Consider the following 25201-nt stretch of genomic DNA (forward strand, 5'->3'; position numbering starts at 1 on the left):
TTTGCCTCATTGCACAAGGTACAAGGCATAGCCTTTTCTTTACCCAAGCCTAGAGCTTAGAGAATCTGAGGACCCCTGAGGGTTCTGACGGCTGGAGGGAGCACACTGCTTTTGATGGTCATGTTTCCTTTCCTGGAGCTTGAAGGGCCTTGCTGGTGCTACATGGGGCTCAATGCATTCCACGCTCTTCCTAAGCAAAGCAGGATATTGTCCTTTAAAGTTCTTTTGTTCTATGTTTGAAGGTTTCAGTTAATATATCTATATAGAGGCAAAGAGGCTGATCTTACAGTTAATCTTTTGTCCCCAACTTTTCTATGAGAATTGAAATATTAAAATGCAAACTCTTAGAGCAGTCTATATGAGAACACCACATAACTGTATGCTTCCAGTCCCCCAACAAACTGTGTGTTTCCATGAGCAGTCTGGGAACCCTGACACCTTCAAGTGGACAGTCCCAGACCAGCATGCTGGAAAACAACAGATATGTGACCCAACAGACCCCACGCTCCCCCTAACAGACAGCTAACCACCAGAAATGAGCATGAAGGCATCCTAGACCAGCCAATCTTCTGCCACCTAAGCAAACCGAACAAACATCTGCAAAGCCCAATGCAGATCAACAGAAGCTCTCATTCATAGATCTGTGATCAATAATAAACACACAGTTTTAAGCCACTAAGTGCTGCAGGGGTTTGTTATGCAGTAACAGGTAACCAATACACTAAAATCTGGGGTCATCTCCTCTCCTCTCCTGTATCTTTGTCCGCATCAGTTAATGGGAGAATTCGTGAGTACGTTAACTCCAGCCTGGTGGAGTCTAGGAGAGTGGCCCAGAAAGTTCAGAGAGAACAGCTTTGCAGCACAGATGGTATTATACCACAGATTTGTTTTTGTTTTTTGGTCACTCTGTCTGCCTCCAAATACTTGTTAAGGTTGTCATGAATACCACACAATCTCCTTCTCAATTTCTGAATAAATGTGATCATTTATAATGGTTTTTTTTTCATCTATAATTTTAGCTTCAGGAAATATAATAGTCAGGCTGGACAAGAATAATCAGAAAGGCTACTTGGAGGATGTGGAAAAGTACCTAAGTTCTGAAAATGGGTTAGACTTAGTTAGATATTGAAAGGAAATTTCCTGTCCAGGGAAGGAAGAATCGGGCAAGGAAAGGCATTGATTGATTCACCCAACATGATTGAGCAGCTACTCAGGGTCAAGTCCTATTCTAAGGAATATAAATAAATCAGTGAACAAAACAGACAAAAGTCCTACAGGGGGACAGGGAGGGAGTAAATAAGTAAAGAAACTGTCGGATGGTGATAAGAGCTGGAGAAAAATAAAAAGAGGATTTCTAGGGTTTGGAGAGGGGGTCACAAATTTAAATAGGGTCGTTAGAGAAGGCCCCACTCAGATGACATTTGATTTATGTCCTAAAGGAGACGAGATTGTAAGTTCTGCAGATATACAGGAAATAGCATCCCAGCCAGAGGAAAGAGCAAGCGCACAGGTCCTGAGGGATGAGCACATCTGGGGTTTTCAGGGGAAAATAAGGAAGTGAGTGCAGCTGAAAGAGGCTGATCAGGGGTAGCAGGGTGGAAGGCAGTAGAAAGTAAGGTCGGAGAGGAAATGGGAAGAGGGCTTTGAGCAAAGGATGGCGTGATATGAGCTAGGGCTCAGAATAATCACATGGGCTGCTGTGTTGAGCACAGACTGTTGGGGAGCCAATGGTGGGGGCTCAGAACCCCATCAGAAGATTGTTAGCATAATCGAAAACAGAAGTGATGGTGGCCTATGCCACAATGGTAGCTTTAGACATGATACAGAATATAGCATGAGAAACAAAAGTAAATTTTTAAGGTAATGCTGAAAGAATTTGCTGATACAATGGATGTGCTCTTTGACGTAAACAGAGGAGTGAGAATGGGTCTATCATTTCTTAATTTGCCATTTATAAGAAAGGACAATCTGGTTTGGATGAAAAGATAAGGAGTTTGGTTCAGGACAGGAAAACATCTCCTGTGAAGTGGTCTGGGTATCACAATTTGGTCAATGTGCTTGGAAAATGTGTCATAGGACTGAAAGTGGGGGTAGGTAAGTTGAGCAAGTTTGGGTCAAGATAAGCTTGCAAAGGTCTTAAATAATAAAGTCAAGAGTTTGAGCACTTTTCTGACTCTAGGAATGGGGTCGTAGAAGGTCATTAAAATCTTTGGAAACCAGTTGTCCACTAGGGGACCTTAGGGTGTGGTGGTAGAGGGAGCAGATTATACAAATCTGGGCCTACCCATTCAAATGCTTACAGCATCCAGGTAGGAAATACAAATGAGTAATGCAGGATATAATTAAGCAAAAGCATAAGCTCTCTGGTAAGTTCAACTGACTGTCAGTCTCCATGGTCGGGAGCAACAGATCAGGTGGTGACGGAGATTGTAACCAAAGGAAGTCCATGCCCCATCCTTGGAGAAAAGTCGCTATTGAGACCACATATAAAAGCAGCTTCAGCATTGTCGAATCCTCTAGTATTTTTTTAATGAAAGCCAGCTATTTGAATTTTTATGTGAACTTAGATTTGTTTAACTTGGCGAGCAATTTATGCAAAAACAAACACAGATACTGTGGGCAAAACACAATGCAACTCAAGGAAGAAACAGCCCATGGGCTACTAGTTCCAACCCCTGACACAGATAATCCTACAGTCCCTGCTTTCCGGGAGCTCTGATTCAAGCTTCCAGTCCTGCCGCCAGGCCCCTCGGGGCCTCCTGCTTGTCCTTACCTTTCCCTTTCCATTAGTTCCCCTCCGAGGATAAACTATTTGGCCTATTCCTTGTAACTTTGACAAGGTGATATGGTCCCAGGTCCGGTGACATCAGCAGATCTTTCTCTTCTCTTCCCATCATGATTAGCGTTCCTGGCAATAAGGTTGGTAGTCTTCCTACAGACCCTCTGCACACATTATTTCGTCCGGCAAGCACTATTCTTTTCTGTTGCTAGGCTCTCTCTGCATGCAAGAGTACATGGCTAGAAGTCTGGGAAATCTGAACCCTTGGGAAGAGCCCTGTGCCCACGACAAAGGGAGTTGGTGCATATATATGCCAGCTTCATTGCTTTTGGGGTAGGACAGCTTGGGGGCACGTTCTACACCAGCCCCAGCGGTCCCAGCCAGACTGAGCCCCAGCTGCCAACAGTAGTAACCTACTTACTAACACACTGTCCACTGACTTCCTGCCCTTCCTTACCTCATTTTTTCACTCCCTGACCATTGTATCCTGGCACAAATACTCACACTCAAGTCCTTGTCCCAAGCATCACTCACCCCCCTTCACTGAGTGGCCAGAGTGTTATTAGGATGAGTACCGACATTTGCAAGCGCCTCAGCTGGGGCTGGCTCCTTAAGCCTGTGGGGACTCTGTGACAAACAAGCTGATTTCTGCCCTTTCCAGGCCTGGTTTTATTGACAAATGCCTAAAACTCTGCTTGAAACAAAATGTTTTTTAACTCTGTTGTAAACAAGCTAATCCTCAAACAAAGCACTCCCTCTGGTTCCTCTCCCCTCAACCCCGGGCACAATTTGTTTGGGATCCTTGGTTGACCTTTTAATTGTATTTCAGCTGGTAGATGGAGAGAAAAAATAAATTAAAAGCCTCACATCTGCATTCATACAAGCAAATAGTTACAGCTTAGGACAGAGTCTATGATCATGACAGGGACAGGGCTCGACCAGCTGCCTAGATAAGCCAGCGACCTTTCCAGCCCAGCAGATGCCCAACCTCTGCTCCCCAAGCATGGAGCTTTTAGGGAATCCCTTTGGCTGGCCTAATTGGGGGCTACTTGCATCTGTTCATCCAGTCTAAGAAAGAGAAAGAAACAGGAGAAAGACAGCTTAGACAAGCAATGGACTCAGCACAGCCCTTGTCCTGATTTCTGGGGCCCTGGAGGGAGCTCCCTACTGAATCACATTTCTCCTTCATCCTTGCCTTTTCTCTTACGCTTTCCCTGGTGTAAATGCTGAATTTCTCCTAATGTTGTAGCACGTACAGTCAAAATAAAGCTAAATCATAAAGACAGTGATGGCAAAGAATGTGCGTCCTGTTTTCTAATGTGTCCTGGGTGCCTCGCACAAGGTCGGCGCACAGTAGGCATTTAATCACTAAGTGCAGAATAATTGAGCAAGCAAATACATATGTCCCAGGAAGGAGTTTCAATACAAAAAGAAAATATACATTTATAATGGCGAAACAAACTGTTGTTATAATGTTTACTGTTATAGATTTAAATAAACAACATGCACATGTGTTCCTGGTGCAGGGAACACATAGCAACGTTCCAGATTCTTAAGGAAGGTCTAGGCATTATGTTTTCAGTGTGAAAAAGGTTGCTCTTCATCCTTTTTCAGCTGATTCTCCACAGCTGTAAACAAGTTTCCAGCACTTAAAACCCATATTAAAACCATTTTCCTATTTGCTAACTTGTTAAGCCCCCATTCGCCTCTGATTTGCTGGCTCAGTGATGGATCTCAGTTTCTCACCTATAAAAGTAATTATAATACCCGCGCCTTAAGAGGTTCTTGTAAGAGGGTTAAGTGAATTATTTCAGGAAAAATACAGAGAACAGTATGTGGCGCATGGTAAACTCTTAAAACCCTTAGCTACTGAGTTTATCCGACTCCTGAACAATGGTAGCGAGAACGAGATGACAGGAACCTTTGTCCACTCTAAATCCCATCAAATTCTTTACACTTTCCCAAAAATGTCAGTTCTCAGAAGTAGGTGTGAGTAAGACTGGTGACAACTTTACACGTTTCAGAGAAACCAAACTAATAAGCATCTCTCCTCCCCTGCATGACCAGCACCGCCTTGCCAGTTCCTGGCTCAGAAACAAAGTCTCCCAGAGTAAGACTACGAGAAAAGCCAGCCCTGGTGGCAGCCTCCTCTGTTGTCCCTTGTGGGTCTGACAGGCCCCCACCCTCATGCCCGTAGCACTGGGAGAAAGCTGCTCCGAGCGCCACCCTCTCAGACTCACCCCTTGGCGTCAGAAGGTCCTCAGAGGGCAGCCTCCAACCTCCAAACCTTGGGCTGAGAGGGCGGGTCTCTGCAAAAGAAGAGAGCTTTGGATGAACAGGTGCAAGGAAGGAGGCCCAAGCCCCAGAACTCCCTCATCTCACTCCTTGAGGATGCATAACCTTTAGCCCCTATGCACCTGGCTCTATCCTGGCTCAGAAATAAGGCTTAGCAGGCCAGCAGTTATAATACAAACCAAAGGAGCCCACTCAGCCCCTCACAGAGGATACAAATACTTCAGTTCTGGCTTTGAGGAAACATATAATTGGATGGGAAATGGAGAGATGGAATGAAAAGCTTTCTAACTCTGTAACTTACCTTTTGTGACCTGATTATCCGATGGGCTGTGCTCTGAGGCTTCACTTAGGCCCATACCAACCGAGTGGCATTAAAAGCAATCCTTTCTCTGCCGTGTTCTGCCATGACTTTCCTGTTCTAGTTCTCTGAGAGAGAGAGAGAGAGTGGGAGAGAGAGAAAAAATGACAGGGAGAAAAACAAAGACAGACAGAGACACATAGAGAAAGAGAAAGAGAGACTTAATCAGATGTGTTAGCAAGGCAGCTTGCCAAATTAAACACAGAATTAGCTACTTTGGAATTCATGCATTTAAAATTTAAATATAAACAAAATCCAAACAGAACAAAACTTGATGAAAACGAATTCCAGAGGGAAGTCTTGGCATTAGTCTCTACGACTGGTAATTAGGAGGACCTGAGAGTGTAGCAGCCCATGATGTGGTTTGGAAGAAAGCTGTGATGGCCAAGTCCTCGCTGCTATCTGTGTATCCCTTTCCTGGGGCTGCCGAAACCACGCCACGAACTGGGTGGCTTCATCAACAGAAGTGCATCGTCTCAAAGTTCTGAAGGCTGGAGATCCCAGATCGAAGTGTCAAAGGAGTGGATTCTTTCGAAGGGCTATTGCCCGCCTCTCTCCTTGCTTCTGGGGCTTTGTTGGCAAGCTTTGGTGTTCCTTGGCTTCTGTGGCATCACCATGATCTCTGCCTCACCCGTCACGTGCATTCTCCCCCATGTGCACGTCCATCTCTGTGTCCAAATTTCCCCATCTTATGAGGATGCCAGTCATTTTTGATTAGAACCCACCTCCATGACCTCATCTTAGCCTGATTATCTGCAATGACCCTATTTCCAAATATGGTCCCATTCACAGGTCCTGAGGCTTCAACATCTTTTCAGTGGACCCAATTCAACCCAGAAAAAGCTGCAGGCCTCCATTCCTACCTTGCAACACAAACAACTTCCTCAAGTGAGTAGAACTTGAGTTCCTTTAGTTTTATCTTGTTTAGGTCAGGCATTTAATGGAGTATTGCACATTGAACAAAATTGTGTGGTGATATTTTTTGCAGAACAGAGTAGGTCAATTTAGAAACTTACAGACCTTCTCTGCTACCATCTGTACTAGTTTCCTATGGCCGCTGTAACTAATTACTGTGAACTTGGTGGCTTAAAACAACATAAACGTATTCTCTTCCGTTCTGAAGACCAGACGTGTGAAATGGGTTTCACTGGGCTGAAATCAGAGTATTGGCAGGGCCACGTACCCTCTAAAGCATCTAGGGGAGAATCTGTCTCCTTGTCTTTCACAGTTTCTGGTGGCCGCCTGTATTCCTTGGCTAACCTACCTCCATCTGCAAATTGCTTTGCTCCAAACCCCACTCCCATCATCACATTGCCTCCTCTTCTGTAGTAAGTAATTATATACCCACTTCTGCCTCCCTCTCATAAGGACATTTGGAATTACATTTAGGGCACACCCAGATAATCGAGGACAATCTTCCCATCTTAAAAGCCTTAATTTAATCATATCTCTGAAGTCCTTTTGCCAAATAAGATAACATCCACGGGTTCCAGGGATAAGGATCTAAATATAGTTGGGGAATATTCTTCAGCTTACCACACCACCCGTCCTAGAGCAACTCATCCCAGCCCACCTCATTTTCACAACCGTAAACCTTTCCCATAAAAGAACACTAGTTTTCCTAGAAATTTCCTCACGCTCTCAGTTTTCTTCTCAGATGCAGTTTCCTCTATTCAACATCTTATCAAAGCAAGAGTCTGATTTCCAGCACAGTGACGCCCCACGATCAGAGCATGGAGAGATCTGAACTGTAAGAATATTTGTGACTGTTACTAACCTGCAATTCTGCAGACACACTGTAATTTCTCATGCATTATCATTTTTATGAAATCTGCACTACAAGTTTTCTGCAGGATGCTAAGAATGCAGCAGAATCTTCTTGGCAAATCAAATAACTTCAATATTATAAATTAGGGATGTTTAGTACCTCTTCTTTTAAATTTACTCCTTAATAATTTTAATCTACTTTTTATATGAACTCGGAGCTTGCTCCTGTCAAAATGAATACAAGGATAAATGTGCCACATTTGCCACTTATAGAGATAAGACTATTGTTCAGAAAATATTCTTGCTTACTCTCCCCATCCCAGCCTCTGTGGGAAAAGACTGCTTTCTACCCATTGATGTTGAACGTAACCATGTTGCCTGTTTTCAGTAAGGATATGGACAGAAATGACAGTGTATCAGTTATGAGTTTAAGCCTTTAAATGCTTGTTGCAAACTCCTGAGTATGTGGCCGCATAGCATTTTATAGCGGTAGTAGGCAAACATGGCCACTGTTTGTTTGAAGCACTATAAACCAAGTGTAGCTTCAAAAAGCAATTGACCCAGGGATGCCTGGGTGGCTCAGCCGGTTAAGCTTCTGCCTTCAGGTCATGTCATGATCCCAGCACCCTGGGATCGAGTCCCACATCAGGCTCCCTGCTCAGCGGGAGCCTGCTTCTCCCTCTGCCTGTGGCTTTCCCCTGCTTGTGCTTTCTTTCCCTCTCTCTCTCTGACGAATAAATAAATAAAATATTCTTTAAAAAAAGCAACTGACCCTGATATCTGATTTTTAATTAATATATGGATAAGAAATAATAACATCAAAACATTCACTTTCATTACAATCAGCATAGTTATTATTCTTCAAATTGTGTTTATTTTTTTATTAATATGAGTTATTCTTAAGTTAAGCTATCAAGTACACAGCAGGATGTGAAATTATACATACAGCATGATCTCAATTATGTAAAAAAATCCATAGAAAAAATAATAGTGAATTATTTGGGGTAAAGTTTATTTATTATCTGAGTGCTCTGTTATTCACCAAATATGACTTACACCGTAGAACTTATACAGTTGCTACACATTATTCTGTGTCATGTTTGTGATATAGCTGAAATACATATTAACAATTTTTGTTCTTGAGGAAAAGAATCCAGAATTCATTTAGGAAATTGAACCAGGGATAAAACTATGAAGTTACGATAAGGATTATGATGGGGAGAAAAGAGGTATGTGTCCATGACGGATATTAATTTTGAATGAGTATTTGAGGTTGAGTTTTAATGTCTTTCTCTGCACTACGTTAGTTAGTTGGGAACATTGTGTTTTTATTTTTTCTTAAGCAAGTGTTATATTTTTTCCTTCTCAGCTCAAAGATGATGGTGTGCAATACATTTTCAAATAATAGAAATAAGAGCTTCAGAGATACTGTCCTCACAAATTGTACTATGACTTGGATTGTATTTTTAAATAACTGATTTTTAAACATTTATTATATTACACCTACAGAAAGTAAAAGAGCTGATTTTTCAATCATGATAAATTATATGAATTTTATCTTTTCTTACTTAGAAGCAAGGAGTAAAAATTCCCACTTATTTATATGGGGAAGATCAAGGCTCTGAAGTTGTCAATGGCTTATATTTTTCAAATTTAGAAAAGAAGGGTTTATATTTTCTGAATGGTTGGAAGCAGGGGAACATTATGAGAGTAGGGAGATAAATTGTGTCAAGCCACAACTTTCTAAAATTATCTTGGAAAATGACAATTTTCATTTATTAAAACATATAGATATTCATTCAGCAAGACTGAGTTGTACCACACATTATTTTAAATGGGGAAAACCAGAGGTAAACAAGAAATTAGCGTCCCTGACCTTGTAAAGCTTAATTTTTTAGTGATTTAAAAGCCATTTGACTTTTTGAAGGATGAGAAGGTGAGGGGAATTCTGATTTTAATGTTGCTAAGGGTTTTTGGGTTTGTTTGTTTTTTTTTCCATTTAAAAGAAAAAAACAACAGGAAACACACACACACAAAGCCACAGCTAAACTATTTGGAAGCCATTTAAAAGTAAATTTTTTCTAAGTGTGGACGATCATTTAATTAAAATCCAAATTTTCTTACATTTTATTAAAACTGTAGATTGCTAGGTCCCGGGTCAACTAAACTCGAATCTCAGGGAGGAGAGGCCAGGAATTTCCATTCTTAAGGAGTTCGTCAATGAGCATAACATCAGGCCCATGTCTGAGAATTTTCAAATGTAAAACTTGGAAGGCATTCCACTAAAAAGTTAAATCTAAACTTGCAATTTGCAGATTGATTTTGGTGAACCTTAAAAACAGAAATGTTTAAAATTAACATCCCTTTCGGTTTTGGGAAAGGAAAAATGTTCAGGAACTAAAAGAACAAACCTGCACAACCACACTGAAAGGACAGTAAGAGGACAAATACATGTGACACATTCCATATTGTAAAAAATGCAATTCTGCCCTGATTAATCTGCACCTTTAATGTATTTCTAGTCCAATCACAATATACTTTGAATTCCTTTTGTATGCACGTTGAGTTTCCTAGATCTGTCCCACATCTTGCACCCTTTATCTTTAAACTTCCACCTTTCTCTCTTGTTCTGAATTCTAGGATAATTATCCAGCTGGCCGAATAAGAGCGCTTAGGTTCCCTTATAACCAGATAACAATGCCAACATTTCAGGGCTTATAACAAGAAAGGGTTATTTTTTCTCACGCTACTTGGGCATTGCTGTTAGGCTGAGACTCCATAACTCCATATTATCTTTAGGAAGGGACCAGGGCTGAAGGAGCAGCCCCATCAAGGACATCTCTATCTTGAGATGGTGAACCACATTACTCTCTGAAAGCTCTGGTTCGAAAGTGGCAATTCCACTCACATTTCACTACCCAAAGCAAATCAGATGTCCAAGCCTGATGACAGAAGGGTTAAGTATAATCTAGTTTGAGGGCAATATCATCCTCATGGGATCCACAGAGGGGGGAAGGGGTTTTTTTTTTTTTTTGGTAGAAGAGTAGTAATATATCATATTGGACTAGTAGCTATCTGATTAATGTTTTTGTTTGTTTTGTTTTGTTATGCAATATCACTACCTCTGCTAAGATTTTAATTAAATGATTTTTTTTTAATATATAGAATATTCTTCTCTTGGTCTCAGATTTTTTTATGGTGCTCTGATCTTTAAAATTTCTAATAATGCCATTTTTTAAAATTTCTATTTTCTCAGGGGTTACTCATTGTACAAACTTATAGTCACTGTGATCTATTGACAACTTAAATAGACTCATTCAGGGGCGCTTGGGTGGCTCAGTCGTTAAACATCTGCCTTCGGCTCAGGGCATGATCCCAGAGTCCTGGGATCAAGCCCCATATCGGGCTCCTCTGCTGAGAGCCTGCTTCTTCCTCTCCCACTCCCCCTGACTGTGTTCCCTTTCTCACTGGATGTCTCTCTCTGTCAAATAAATAAATAAGATCTTTAAAAAAAATAAATAAATAGACTCATTCAGAAAACATTTATGTCATGGTTTAATTGATCCGCTCTATGACCTGTATGAGTGGAGGTGAGGTGGGACAAAGTAGAATCCTTCTCCTTACTCCTTAGTAGGCTTTTCTTCCCACCTACTCCCCACCCCCAAAGAATCCCTCTACTGTAATATACCCCATTTATTCCTGAATCTCTTACATATTTTGGGTGTACTAAGTATTACACTTTTTGCATCTTATTGACTGTTTAGATTTTTCCTTATGACACTGATAGAGTCATTTCAGCAGGACATTGGAAGTGGAAGAGGTGTGAACTGTGGTCATAGTATTGACCATCATCTTAGGGAATCAATGAAATGAACATTCAATCCAAGAAGCCAAAAAATGAAAAGCCCTCAAAGTGAAACAGAGGACATGGGAGGAAACATTACAGTTGATATATAATACTGGTTTTTAATTTTTTCAAGACCAACAAAATGTATAAAGTCAAACAAGTCTGATCAAGGAAAAATAAAAGGAAACACAAATATGTATTTTTGGGGAGGAAAAAGGTATATTCTCAGATATGGAGAAAAAATTAATTCCATGCTATTTAAAATATTAAATAACATTTAAAAAATTTGGAAAACATTTCAATTTATTAAACTAGCATAACCCTGATAGCAAAATTTGTCAAACAGAGCACTAAGAAATAATCTACAGACCAATCTTTCCACTAAATTTAGAGACATGTAAAATGATTAAAATTGTAGGCTTGGGGATTAATAGATGTATAGCTAAATACTTCCTGTATTTTAAAGAAATATTTTGTGACTTGGACATTAAACTATTCTGTATTCTTTCTGTAAAGTGGGATTATAATACCTACCTTAAGAATAACTGTGAGGGTTGCACACTTTAAATATTTTATAATTTTATTTACCCATTATACCCCCAATAAAGCTAAAAAAGATTGAAGAAAGGAATAACCATTAGGATTAAGAAGTGATGTAAATAAGTTGGAAAATATCATATGCATTCAGTTTATGGTTGCTAATACCTGCTAATGCATGGTGATGATAATGATAGTTTTGGTGGTGGTGGAGCTGCTAAGACATCAAAAATAAAATACAGGAAACTGAATACTGGCATGCATTATAAAATAAATTCAAAGAAGTCATACGTAGTTTATTCTGGGAATGTAAAAAAGAGTTCAACATTAGAAATATATGTATTTAATTTACCACATTATAGGTAAAAGCAGAAAAAAGTGCATGAACATCTCAATAAATGCTAGAAAGCATTCGACAAATTTCAACATTCACTTCTAAACTTGAAAAATCTAAAAAAATTCAGAATAGAAAGCTACTTATTCAGCACAATTTAAAAATAACTACCTAAAGTCAAGAGAAAATATTGCCCATACCTAGAAGCATTTTCATTAAAATCGGGGGCGGGGGGGAGAGGAAACCTAGCATCACTGTACTTATTTTGTATTTTTCTAGAACTTCTAGTTAATGCCACAAAGAAAAAAAATGTACTAGTAAAATGGTTTTCAATATGATTGCTTACCTAGAAGAAACTAAAAATACCAGATTGAGAGGTATTAGAATGGATAAGGATATTTAATGTAATATTTAGAAATATTCACAAAGATATACGTTCAAGAGACTCTTGTAATATTTAGCAAGTAGCAAAATAAGATATCCACCCTAAAAGCCTGTTAATTTAGGACGGGCTAAATAAAACACAGTCACACCATTAATGCTAGCATGCCTTAAAAATAATGGCGCAGAGCTAATTTGTAAAAAACAAAACAAAACAAAACAAAACAAAAAAAAACTTGCTTTTTCAGAATGTCCAGATGATTTGCAATAAGCACGTATATATTACTTGTAGAATCAGAAAACCAGAACTTAGCCATTATTTTTACTAATTTTGGCAAAAACATAAAGCATATCATTTCATTAAAGGGTAAATACTTTAAATCGCTCTGAGGGCAGCTTCGTCTATATTTATTAAAAGTCTTAAAAACGTCCACATTTAAAAGGATAATTGCACCTCTAAGAAATTTTCTTAAGAAAGCAATGAGTTATTTAAAAATGCACATCAGAGATGTTCAGTAGTTAGTTACTGAGTGAAAAATTGGAAATCCTGAGACTAGCTCACGTGCACTGACCTCTTACCCCTAGGAGGCGCTGTGCCAGGTACGGCTAGGCAGGGTACAGCGGCCTGCGGAGAGTGAGAGCTGGACTGTTTGTGTGCAGTTCCAAGCCTGCCCTTTATGTCACCACCAGCGCTCTAGGAGTACAGGGCCTGGGGGATCATGAGTCTTCTTGTCTGCCAAACAGACTCTTGTTCACGCTGGATGGATTACAGGGCAGGGGTGCTAGCAAAGGGGCAGTCTCAGGCTCAATGAGTCCCTTCTAGAAGGATGGCCTATGTGTGCTTTGCTGTGCACCATCTATTGCTTATCCTCCCTTTACAACAATGCAGAAGACAGGTGGTGCCTGAGGCTACTCTGAGAAAGCAGAGTGGTGTGCTGGAAATGGAAGGACTCAGATGGCCCCGCCCCCTTGTTATAGTCACCCACTTTGCAGGCAGGGGCAATTACTTTACAAGTATATACACAGATTTGTCTTTCTTTTACTGAGGCTGGGAATACTGGCATTTTTATTTTTCAAGTATTTACTATCTTTGTTTTCTGGTTCCTTAGTGAGGGAGGGGTGTCAATCACTCTGATGTGGGAAGGGCCACTGTGGAATGACAGCCAAGACACTCAATGAGGGTGGAAGGCGGCATGGAGGGTAGGCATATGGTTATGACTTGAAATATTACCCTGATGCACAACCACCATTTTATCTTTACAAAAACCCTAGCTAGAAAGTAGATAGTTTTCTTTTCTTATAAACCATATATAGACGGTCCAGACTTCTTTTCTGTTTTGTAGACCAGGAAAATGAAGCTTAAGGAAGTCAAGACCCTTGTCTGGAGTCACACTCAGTAAGTAATAGACCCAAGATTTCAAACTCAAGCTGTCAAATCTCAAAGCCCATGATTTTTCAAAAATATTTTATTTATTTGTTTGTTTGTTTGTTTATTCATTTAGAGGGCATGCACACAAGCAGGGGGAGGGGCAGAGGCAGAGGGAGAGGGAGAGAGAGAACCCCAAGAGAACTCCGAGGGCTGAGCTCCAGGCGGAGGCTAGGTTCAATCTCACAACCTGGAGATCACCACCCAAGCCAAAATCAAGAGTGGGTCGCTCAACCGACTAAGCCACACAGAGGCCATGCAAAGCCCATGAATTTAACCCCTAACCCATACTGAAAGAACATAAAAGTCAAAATATAGATTACTGGAAATACAATTAATAAATTTTTTTTTAGATTATTAAATCTCACCTAGCCATTACAGATACCTGCTTGGAAGATAATTTAATGGCATAGGGATATGTCATAATAAATAAAATCAAAAATTAGATCAGTATTTTGTAAAAATAAATTGCAACATACACGCAGTGAAAAATACTGAAAACATACTTGAAAAGTTAATAATAGTGGGATGATAGGTGATTTTTATTTTCTTTCCACTATATTTTTAAATTTCTACAATACACATTAATATTTGTATAACTGGAAGACAATAACAAAAGAACTGCCCACATTACTTCTGTGCTAGCCACTATAGAAATGTCAGTGTGAGGCAAAGTAAAGAATGCGACCTTTCACTTCGGAGCATGCATTTTCAAATGGTAAATAACTGAACTGCAGGAATAATATCAGAATGACCTTAAGTGAGATCCTAAAGGAACCTTAGAGACCACTGCATTCAGCCCCTTCGTTGTGCAGATGAGGAAACAGAGGGAAGTTTAGAAGAAAGTCAGCATCCTTATCCCAATAAATCACCCTCTTAACAAAATTAAGAATGGACATTAACTCCTTAAAAGGTTCTCTATCTCTCGCCCTCTGAAAAAAATCAATGCCTTACAAAAATGTAATCCTTAGCCTCTGCCCTGAGTGCAAAATTTAACTAGCTCAGAAGAAATGGGTGTTCTGCAGCATTCACTTTCCCAAAATGCTCTCCCAGCCCCTCTGTCAATGCTGTGTTGTTCTTGCTTCCATGAGATGAGAAGAAAAAGACTCCTTGGAGGACATTTTCTTCCTTTCATGTGTGTGTGTGTGCACGTGTGCGTTATTTCTGATTATGAAAATGTCAGATATCCGTTGTAGAAAACCTGGAAAATGCTGAAAACGGTACAGAAAATCCTAGTCATGTATTTTGTATTGTCACCCCAACACAATATAGTTCCAGATTTCTCCTTTCTCTCTTCCCCCTTTTCTCTTCTCTTTCAACACTTTGTTTTTGCGCTTGGTTTTTGTTTTGTTTTGTTTTGTTTTTTTAAGATTTTATTTATATATGTGACAGAGAGACAGCCAGCGAGAGAGGGAACACAGCAAGGGAGTGGGAGAGGAAGAAGTAGGCTCCCAGTGGAGGAGCCCGATGTGGGATTCGATCCCAGAATGCCGGGATCACTCTCTGAGCCGAAGGCAGACACTTAACGACCGTGCTACCCAGACGCCCCATTGGTTTTGGTTTTTACTCAGTTGTTGGCCTGCTGAAAAGGAAGTCAGTACCTGAAACATCTGCCCATGTCTGACGACTCTGGTTATCGCCCTGCACATCCAGGCAAGATCTTTAGGAACTGAGGTGATATCACGTGTTCAAAAACATTTCCTTGCCCACCCCAACCACAACCCCTAGAGGAGTGAGAACTTCCAGCCCCTGATGGGCAGCTCAGCACATGACTGGCTTTGACCAATGAGGTGTTAGCAGATGTGATACAAACAAAAACTCAAAAGGTGCTTCCTGTGGATAGGCTGGTCCTCAGCCACAGGGCACAGAGAAGCAGAGTTCCCCCAGCAGAAACACACCTGAGAGCAAGAGTCAATGATGGTTGCTTGAAGCCACTGAGCACTGGTATTCAGGGACCACACACAGAAAGGCACATCAAGGCAGAGAGCCTGTTACAGATCCTAACCAGTGTCCCTACTGGTGGGCAACTTCCTGTCAGGAAGAAAATGTTCTTCTCTTAAAGTCACCTTGACCTTTCTTGAATGGGTGGTACTTATCTCAATAGACAACACGCCCCTTGCCAGAGTGGACTAAGGGCTATTTTCTTCCACCAGTCCTATTCCTGTTTTCCCTGGGGTACCATGGTGGTCTAAGAAAGTTTAATCCTTCATAGTGGTAACTTCTTTTAATCTCACTTTCCTCGGGTCATTTATCCCTTCTACTGAGACAGTTTATAATGCATCTTCAGCTGTTTACTCTGCTTTGATTTATAACTGTCTCATGTGTCCACTTAAAAAAGTGCACCTGAATTCCAACAGGCAAGACTGGTGTGAAGGAAAAGTCCTCGCAGAGTCTGTGAGCCCTGAAGGAAAAGGAGTCTCGTGAATGGACATGGCGGAGATGAAAGCAGGCTGAGCCCCTAGTGCCCATGGGAAGGAAGAGAAAGTCCAATGGACACAGCCTTAGAGGTGGGTGTCCCTTCAGAGGGTCCAGGCTCTGGCAGAGTCTCAGCCTGTGCATGGACATTTGGTGTTTTCTTGTTTTAAACTTTCCAGACTCCCTACCCATGTTTTTTTTTTTTTTTTTTTTTTTTGGTTAACGCACCCCAATCTCTTTTAGGAAATAATCCTCCTTCCCTGTTGCATTTAATCTTGGCAGGACTGAACCATCAAAGTCCAGCCTCCTCTGACCAAATGTTGTGCCTGTGATCCCAACCTGGACAGTTAGACATGCCCTCTTAAGACTTTGAATCTTGCCCACAGTGACCCCAAGAAAGAAAACTCTCAGAGATGATTCATCTTGAGGTACTGGGACATTGTTCATTAATTCCCATTTCCTAGACTTTGGGAGCTGAGTACTCCCTCAGCCTTCCAAATGACTAATGTAAAGCTTTCTCCCTTTGACTCAGAATATTCTAATTCTCTAGTTTCCCTCATTAGTTTTCCAGTTTCTGGTCTTTTTCCATCCAAGACATTTAACCAACATAGCACAAATTTGCCAAAGGCCCAGGCTGATACTTGAGCTGGAATTACCCTATGGCATTTTGCTTTTATTTTTCTATCATGAAAAAAAAAATGTATCCTGTGTTTTTATGATCATATAATATATTCTTCTCATAAACATTTTGAATAATTCATAAGAGGTAAAAATAAAAATGAAATCTTTTGAAATCCCACCTGACATCATGAGCACCACTAACAGTGCTTTGGCCACCTCTTCACGTGTCTCTTTATGCAGCTCTGTGAAATTTACCGTGAATGGGATCATGTCGTATGTGCTGTTTCTATGGAGAATAACATCTGAATGCAGTCTTTCTGTTTGTTTTTGCTTCTCTCTCCTTTGCCTCTCATCTACCACTGCCAATATAACCCAGTTGGTATCTTTCATAGCTTTCCCTCTATTTAGAAAATCACGTACATACATGTATTATATATACCACTGCATACAGATCATTTTTCTGTTGTTTTAGAAAATAGGATCACATTACTGTATTCTGCTTTTCTCACTTCACCCTTCAGAGTTGAAATCTCTCCAAGTTAAGTTATTTCCACAGTCAGTGAGCATTCAATTTTGTGAACAAGCCAACATTTATTCAACCATTCCCATACTGATAGGCACTTTTTTTTTTTTTTGTAGTTTCTGTTTGGTCACTAGATTAATGAAGCAATATACATCGTTTTGAAAATTAAGAGAAAAGGGTAAAATTATTTTTCATCATTTATAAAATCATTTTAATGTTAGAGGAAAAGGACAAAAATTGTGTCTGCTGATAGTATGATTGTATGCCTGGAAAATCCAGAAGATTTTAGCAAAAAAACTAATGAAATTAATAAGGGTAGTTGATCAGGTGACTAAGTACAAGTCTGGTACACAGTCCATAGTGTCTTTCTATGTTGAGCATACATGGAGGAAAAGTAATCAATTCAAAGTAGCAACTAGATGAAATAAGTTTCTTAAGAAAAAATTAACAATAAATGTATTATATCTATAATACAAAAACTATTAGATCATAAAGGACATGAAGTATTATAAGAATAAGTGAAACTGTATATTTTTGAATGTAAGACTTAATGTGATAAAAACATGGTTTCTCCCATAATTAACATAAAATACATAATAACTATATTTAATTCAATCCAATTAAAATTCCAATTTTTGTTGTTGTTCTTTTGAAACATGATAAAATGATATTTGAGATAACATGGGGGAAAAGGCTAATGGTATTTAAGAAATGTATAAAAAGGACTAATGAGAGGGACCCTGCTTCAAAGATGTCAGAAGGCATAAAGTTGATGTACACAAAGCAAGACACTGAGATATGTTCCCTAATCCTCTTGCTAAGCACAGCTAAAAATTGGGGACGTTATATACAAAACAAACATAAGAAGACTCTGAAAGTTGGGGAGAAGCCAGGTGGATTAGGGACCTCAGGATCCAAAGAATAATGCAGTGGAGTTCTCTGCATTCTTTTCTTGCTTCACATACTCCAGATTTAAAGTTGAAGGGGCCAGCAACCCCCAAAATTCCGCAGAAGTCCCAACAAGTACAGACAACCCCCACCAAGCCTGTATTTTCTAGCCAAAGGAGCAGGAAAGGGGAAGACTGGCAGAGGAAGAAGGTATTAGACAACTACTGCTCTACTCCCACCAAGCACTACAGAAAAGAATTCAACCCTCGCCAAGGACAGTAGAAAGTCTAGATTTCCACACTTGCTAGGGTATACAGGAGATGCCCCTAACCCCCCATGACCACTGTCACCACAGTTATAAGAAAAGGCTAAGTAGGAAGCTAGCAGTGACCACCCCAATCCCACCTGTGGTGTCAGTGGAGATCTTGTAGGAAGCCTGGACTTGCACACCTCAACTGGCCATAAAGAAACATTGCTCCCACTTCCCACTGGGAGGCCAAGTGGAGGGTCAGGACATTTACCACTTTTGTCTGTGTTGTCAGTGGAGGATATGTATGGAGCATTCAGGAGAATTCCTACCCTCTCAGCCAGGATGAAATGATCCAAGGCCTAGTGAGAAGCCAGAACCCCAGCCACACATGCAGTCATGCCACATCCCACCACCCCCCCCCCCCCCCCGTGGGTGCTAACAAAGGCTGAGTGGAAAATTTGGACTTCCACCCCAACCTGGCAGCAACTACACAATGCACTCCCTTCCCCTGCTGGAGAAATGTCAGACAAACACAACTCAAAATGGGAAGTTTAACTAAGATGAAGGGTCTCAACATAATACCCCAAATGTCTAGGTTTCAACTGAAAATCACTTGTCATATCAAGACCCAGGAACATCTCAAAGTGAATGGAAAAAAGGCAATCAACACCAAGATGGCAGAGGTACTAAAATTATACAGAAAGATTGTAAAACAGCCATCATAAAATGCTTCAGAGAGGGACACCTGGGTGGCTCGGTCAGTTGAGCATCTTGCTCTTGATTTCGGCTCAGGTGATGATCTCAGGGACCCAGGACTGAGCCCCGTGCTGGGCTCCACACTCAGTGCAGAATCTGCTTGAGGATTCTTTCTCTCCCTCTGCCTCTTTCCCCACTCATGCTCTCTCTCTCTCTCAGATAAACAAATAAATATTTTTTAAAAAATAAAATAAAATGCTTCAGTGAGCAATTATGAACAAGCTTCAGAGAAAATGAAGGAAACAAACAGTCTGAGAGAAGAAATAGAAGATAAAAAAAATTACCAAGTAGAAATTTGGAACAGAAAAATATGGTAACTGAATTTAAAAACTCAATGGATGGGCTCAACAGAATAGAGGGATCAGGGCCAACAACTGGTGAACTGCAATGGAAGATACAACAGGAAAGCTTACCCTGTCTGAACAACAGAGAAAGATTTGAACGAAATTAAAAAACAAGCAGAATCGCAGGGACCTGTGGGACTATAACAAACGATCTAACATTCCTGTTATCATAATCCCTGAAGGAGAGAGGAGGGCAGCCCTGAAAAAATACTAGAAAAAATAATGGCTGAAAAACTCCTAAATTTGGTAAAAGACATAGAACTACAGATTCTGGAGGCCAAGAAAACCCCAAATAGAATAAACTGAAAAATCCATAGCAAGACGCCTCATAGTCAAACTTCTGAAAACTAAAGATGAAGAAAACAACTTGAACGCAGCAGGAGATAGGACACCTTACCCAGAGAGGAAAATCGACTCCAGTGACAGTGGATTTATCACCAGAAACTAAGGAGGCTACAGAAAGTGGCACACTTTTTCAAGTGCAGAAAGAAAGGTACAGTCACAAATTCCTATACCCACTGAAAATATCTTTCTGGAACAAAGAGAAAATCATGATATTCACCAATGAAGAATCTGTCACCAGCAGACCTACACAAGAGGATGGCTAAAGGAATACTCTGAACAGAAAGGAAATGATACAATAAGGAATATTGAAGATCAAGAAACAAAAGAACATGGTAAGCAAAAAATACAGGTAAATGCATGACGTTTGCCCAATGAAGCAAAAATCATTACACTCTCTGAAGTGGCTCTAAATGTCAATAGAAGAAATGTTTAAGACAATTATATTATAAAGAAGCAAAGAATAAAAAGTCATAAAAAATGTAAGATGTTCTGATTTTATTCCAATCAGTAAAACGATGGAACAAGTTCAGTGTGATGGATGGATAGATGGATAGATAGATAGATAGATAGACCTAGACTGACCACAGAAGGAGATATACAAAGATGTAAACTCGATATTTCTATAAATGAAAATTGAATGCTAAAATCTGCTAATGAAATCCACAAGAAGTCACACACATGAAAGGTTGTCCAACATTGTTAGCCATTAGAGAAATGCAAAATAAACTCACAGTATGTCATTAGACACTATCAGAAGGACTAAAATAAAAAACAGTTGACAACACCAAATGCTGGCTAGCTTATGGAAAAACTGGTCCACTCATGGTGGGAATGTATAAAATGGTACGCACAGTCTGGAATACAGTTTGACAGTTTAAAAAATAAACAAAGACGTGGCTACTATACAACTTCACAATCATGCTGCTGGGCATTTATCCCAAAGAACATGAAAACCCAAAGCAAACAAAAGCCTGTACATGGAGGTTTATGGCAGCTTTCTTCGTTAGAGCTCCAAACTGGAAACCCGTCTATTCCCTCAAAGGGTGAATTGTTAAACTGTGGTACACCCACACCACCAACACTACACAGCCACAAAACTCAATGAACTATTATCACGTAAGAACCTGGATGAGTCTCCAGGGAATTATGCTGAATTAAAAAACAATCCCCAAAGGATCTATACCGTATGATTCCATCTATGTAACCATCTCGAAATAACACAGTTATACAAAGGGAGAACAGACTCGTGGATGGCCATGGGTTAAAGAGGCAGTTGGATTGAGAGGGAGGTGGGTGTGCCTATAAAAGAACCACAGTAGGGCACCTGGGTGGCCCAGCTGGTTGAGCATCTGACTCTTGGTTTCGGCTCAGGTCATGATCTCAGGGTCCTGAGAGTGAGTCCAGCCTCCTGCTCCACGCTCAGCATGGCGTCTGCTTGAGATTCTCTCTCCCTCTCCCTCTGCCCCTCCCACTCATGCACTCTCTCTCTCTCTCTCTCAAATAAATAAATATTTTTTTTAAAACCAACTTAAAAGTCTATATGATCTTATGGTATTCCCCTATGAATTTGCCTGCTTTCTAGGATTGAGAAGGCCCTATGAAAACATGATGATTCCAGGGGCTTGAATGCAGAGGGAGGCAATTTCCTAAACAAAGGGAATGCAGGATAGACAATACAACACTTCTCTTCCCTTTTACTAGTACCCTTTTACTCATACTCTCCTCATCACTGTGTTCAGTCAGACCTTTTTGGGTTTGTTCTTAATGCCATCCATGCAATAAGAAATCCATGGTACCACACTGTTGTTTTAGTTTGCATTTTCCCGATTACTAGTAAAGTTGGCTTTTTTCAAATGTGTATCAGGCATTAATCCTGTGCATAATATTTGTGTGGCAAATGTTTTCTTTAAAATAATTAACGTAGTTTTCAGTAATTTAAAATTTCAGTAATTTGTTGTTCAAATAGTTTAAATTAGATGTAGTCAGCTATGTAGATGTTTATCCTAGCAGCTTTTATAAGTTCTGGGTTTAGATCAATAAAGCCTTGCCTACCACCAAATTATTAAAATATTTTATAGATTTTGTTTTTTCTGTGTAGATTTTTATGTAGTCCTTTTATTCTTTATACATATAATTAAATAACCTCTGAGGTTGAGATAAAACTTTATTTGGCCTTCAAACATGGCCTAATCTCATTTATTTTAGAATAGTCCATCATTGTTCACTAATTAAAATGCCATGATTTTACAAAACCAGTGTCTCATATATCTAAGAGTCTCTTCTATTTTGTCAGTTTATCTTTCTGTTCCGAGGCCAGTACTGTTTATGTCTTGCAGCTTTAGGGGTCATTATAATTTGGACAACAGCCGAACACATTCTGTATTTAACATCTTCCGGGCATTTGCTTCTGCTTTTCCATTTCCCTATGCTGTTAAAACCTGTATGTCCAAAACCTCTCCATCTTTAATGTGCAAATCGAATGCTGCCTTCCTGAGAAAACAGTTTCAGAGCCAGGGTCAGTGTAAGATACACCTGGGTTTAATCCTTGCTTCCGGAGTAAATTAAGCAACTCACTTTACCTTTTTTTTTTTTTTTTGGTTTATTTGTTTTTGCTTTGTTTTTATTTTACCTTCATGAAATAGGAAACACAAAAGCACCTTCATCATACACACCGGTTGCAAAAATTAATTAAGAGAATACACTCAAAGTGCTTTGCACAATGCATGGCACCTAAGTACTCAACAAACACTGACTGCTTGTCATATTACTGCTACTATTACTCATAGCAGTATTATTTCCTTACTTATGGTTAATCTCTCCATACTTCTGTTCCCATAATACTTAGTGCTTCTATTTGCACACTAATTATATTCTGCCTAAAGCTATTTTGCTTTTTGAAATTGTCTTCCTCTCACACTAGACTTTAAGCCTTGTCTTTGCCTAAAGACAGATTAAGTTCTTTAGCACCTAGCACAGGTCTTAATATAAACAGTAGCTTAATGGTAAAGTAAACGACACTGATGGTATGGTTAGGTAATGACTATTTTACCCATCTTGGGAAAATATGCTTAGCAATTATAATAAATATAATTCATTTCCTCTCTAGGCCACTGCTCTGAACACGATCCTTTCTTCTAGTTGTCTGAGATGAAAGTCATACTGCAATTGAGGGGATGGGGGGGGGGACTCCATGGGAGGAAGGGTTAGGGAGATGGATGGAATCAAAATTTTGTGCTCTGAGGGAGGCTCCAACTCTTCATAGAAGAAATGCCTTCCTCAGAGGAAAAGGGTGTAAGGGGCATCCAATATCTTATTGTCCCCAAACTTTGCAACAGGAAGAGGGCATGCTGCCTGCAGAAGAAGGGGCCAGGGTCTTTGAGAGACAAAGCAGGAGCTGGGCTCCATTCTAGGGCAGTCCCCAGGCTGGCCTGATCTCAGATCATCCCTGAATCCGGGCCTATGAGGCTTCAGCTCAAGGAAAGAAAAAGATGCAGCAGGAAGAATAGGAGATGAGACAAGGAGGAGAAGGAAAGGGAGCAAGGGTGAATGGAATGACAGAATGAGGGCAATGATTGGGCCAGGAAGGAAGTGGAGTCAAACCCTGGGATCCTCTCAGCTCAGACCTCTGCATTAGCCGAAGGACTGGCTCTCTGTAGTCTGCCAAGTTAAGTTGTGGTTGTGATGAGCACTGGGTGTTATCCACAACTAATGAATCATTGAACACTACATCAAAAACGAATGATGTACTATATGTTGGCTAATTGAAAATAATTATTAAAAAATTTAAAAAATAATAAATAAATAAAAATGTATCAATGGCACAAAAAAAAAGAAAGAAAGAAAAAAGATGGCACACAATGATGCCTGCCATCTCCCTCTGACTCATGCCTGCCCTTTGGGATTCTCTCTTCGATTCCAGCTGCCACCAAAAGCCTAGGCATACGCAAAAAATAATTGTATCCCAGTTATGACAGTAACTGGCTCAAACCAGCATCTTTAAGTTTTCCCTTTTTTTTCTTTTTTTTTTTTTTAAATAATTTCCACTAGCATTTAGTGAGCAGCAACTTGGACTTGATGTGGCACTGGGGCCTGGGGGATTCCAAACTGATGCAAAAACCCGTTGGGGGCTCCCAGTCTGAGCAACACGAGGGTGGCCAGGAGGTACTAGGGATAACTTTAAAACAAAGGTGAGAACCCCAAAGTTATTTTAAAACATTGATATATTTAATTACCATAAGTTTAATAGAAAATTATGATTATTATAGTCAATAGATGAAGGACAGATTAGGAAACAAATTTTAACACAGATATGTGGTAAACAGTTAATACCTATAATACGATAAAAGTTATCTGAAATTCACAATAGAAAAACAAATATCCAGTGGAAACATAAACACAAGGAGGGATGCCTGGGTGGCTCAGTCGGTTAAGCCGGCAACTTTTGGTTTGGGCTCAGGCCATGATCTTATGGGTCCTGGGATCAAGTCCCGCATCGGGCTCCCTGCTCAGTGGTGAGTCGTCTTCCCCTCTCTCTCTCCGTCTGCCCCCTTCCCTGCTCATGCACTCTCTCTCTCTAAAATAAATAAATAAATCTTTAAAAAAAAAAGACATGAAGAAATTCGCAGTAGAGGAAATGTAAACAATCAGTAACCACGTTAGGATATACGACTGCTCTAGGGATAAAGGAAAGACGAGTTAACGTAACAGTCTCTCCCCATGTTCATCCGGGCTTGAGCGATCACAGGCCAAGTGCGGAAGAACTTGGGTTTCTTTATCAGGAGAGCTCTTTTAAAGGCTCTGGACTTCTGGTCTATTTGCTCCCTGCCTTAATCAAAGATCGGGTCAAGTCTAAACTTTTAACTGGTCTCCGGGCACTGGATGTAGGTGCTTTGCCCATCCTCCCCAGCACGGTATTCAGGCGCACCTCACACGCGGCCTCACCGTTTCTGCAGCGCCGGCTAGGAAGGGGCGGCCCCTCACACCTGACTCTGGTAAGGCAGTGAGCTGCGGGCCACCTTCACCGCTCTGGGCAGAGTGTGCACTGCAGCCACTTGGAAAAGAGGTGGCTAGAGTTGCATTTTTGTGAAGTGTGGAGAACGGAGTCAGGGTCATCCACACCCCAATATTATCCTCTTTCCCACATCCTAGCTCCTAGAGCTGTATTAGCTTGGGGACAAGCTTTTCCAACCTCAAAGCCTGCAGATTATTTTCCTCCCAGCCAATTTGGACTGCAGGCTTCAGAGTCTCTCTCAGTTCTTTCTACCTGAGGTCTCTCTCTTTCTCCTCAGGCCAGAATCAAAGCAGGCACCTCATTTTATTGGAGGGTCTTGTGGTA

At 40.4% G+C, this 25201-nt stretch overlaps 1 long non-coding RNA gene across 4 annotated transcripts in view; it reads right to left on the reverse strand.

Moving 5' to 3' along the window:
* LOC103667875 overlaps positions 1 to 25201 on the reverse strand; it is a 309854-nt gene that overhangs the window by 143573 nt on the left and 141080 nt on the right. For 3 of the 4 annotated variants that reach the window (XR_005833275.1, XR_005833274.1, XR_569884.2), the window contains exons 2-3: positions 5376 to 5500; positions 5020 to 5088 (exon numbers count right to left, since the gene is read on the reverse strand). This is a non-coding gene — a long non-coding RNA (uncharacterized LOC103667875). Of the gene's footprint in view, positions 1 to 5019; positions 5089 to 5375; positions 5501 to 9323; positions 9531 to 25201 lie in introns of all 4 variants that reach the window. The other variant, XR_005833276.1, reaches the window with a different exon arrangement.

Source organism: Ursus maritimus, unplaced genomic scaffold (assembly GCF_017311325.1).
Source record: "Ursus maritimus isolate PB19 unplaced genomic scaffold, ASM1731132v1 scaffold_7, whole genome shotgun sequence".
NCBI lineage: Eukaryota > Metazoa > Chordata > Mammalia > Carnivora > Ursidae > Ursus > Ursus maritimus.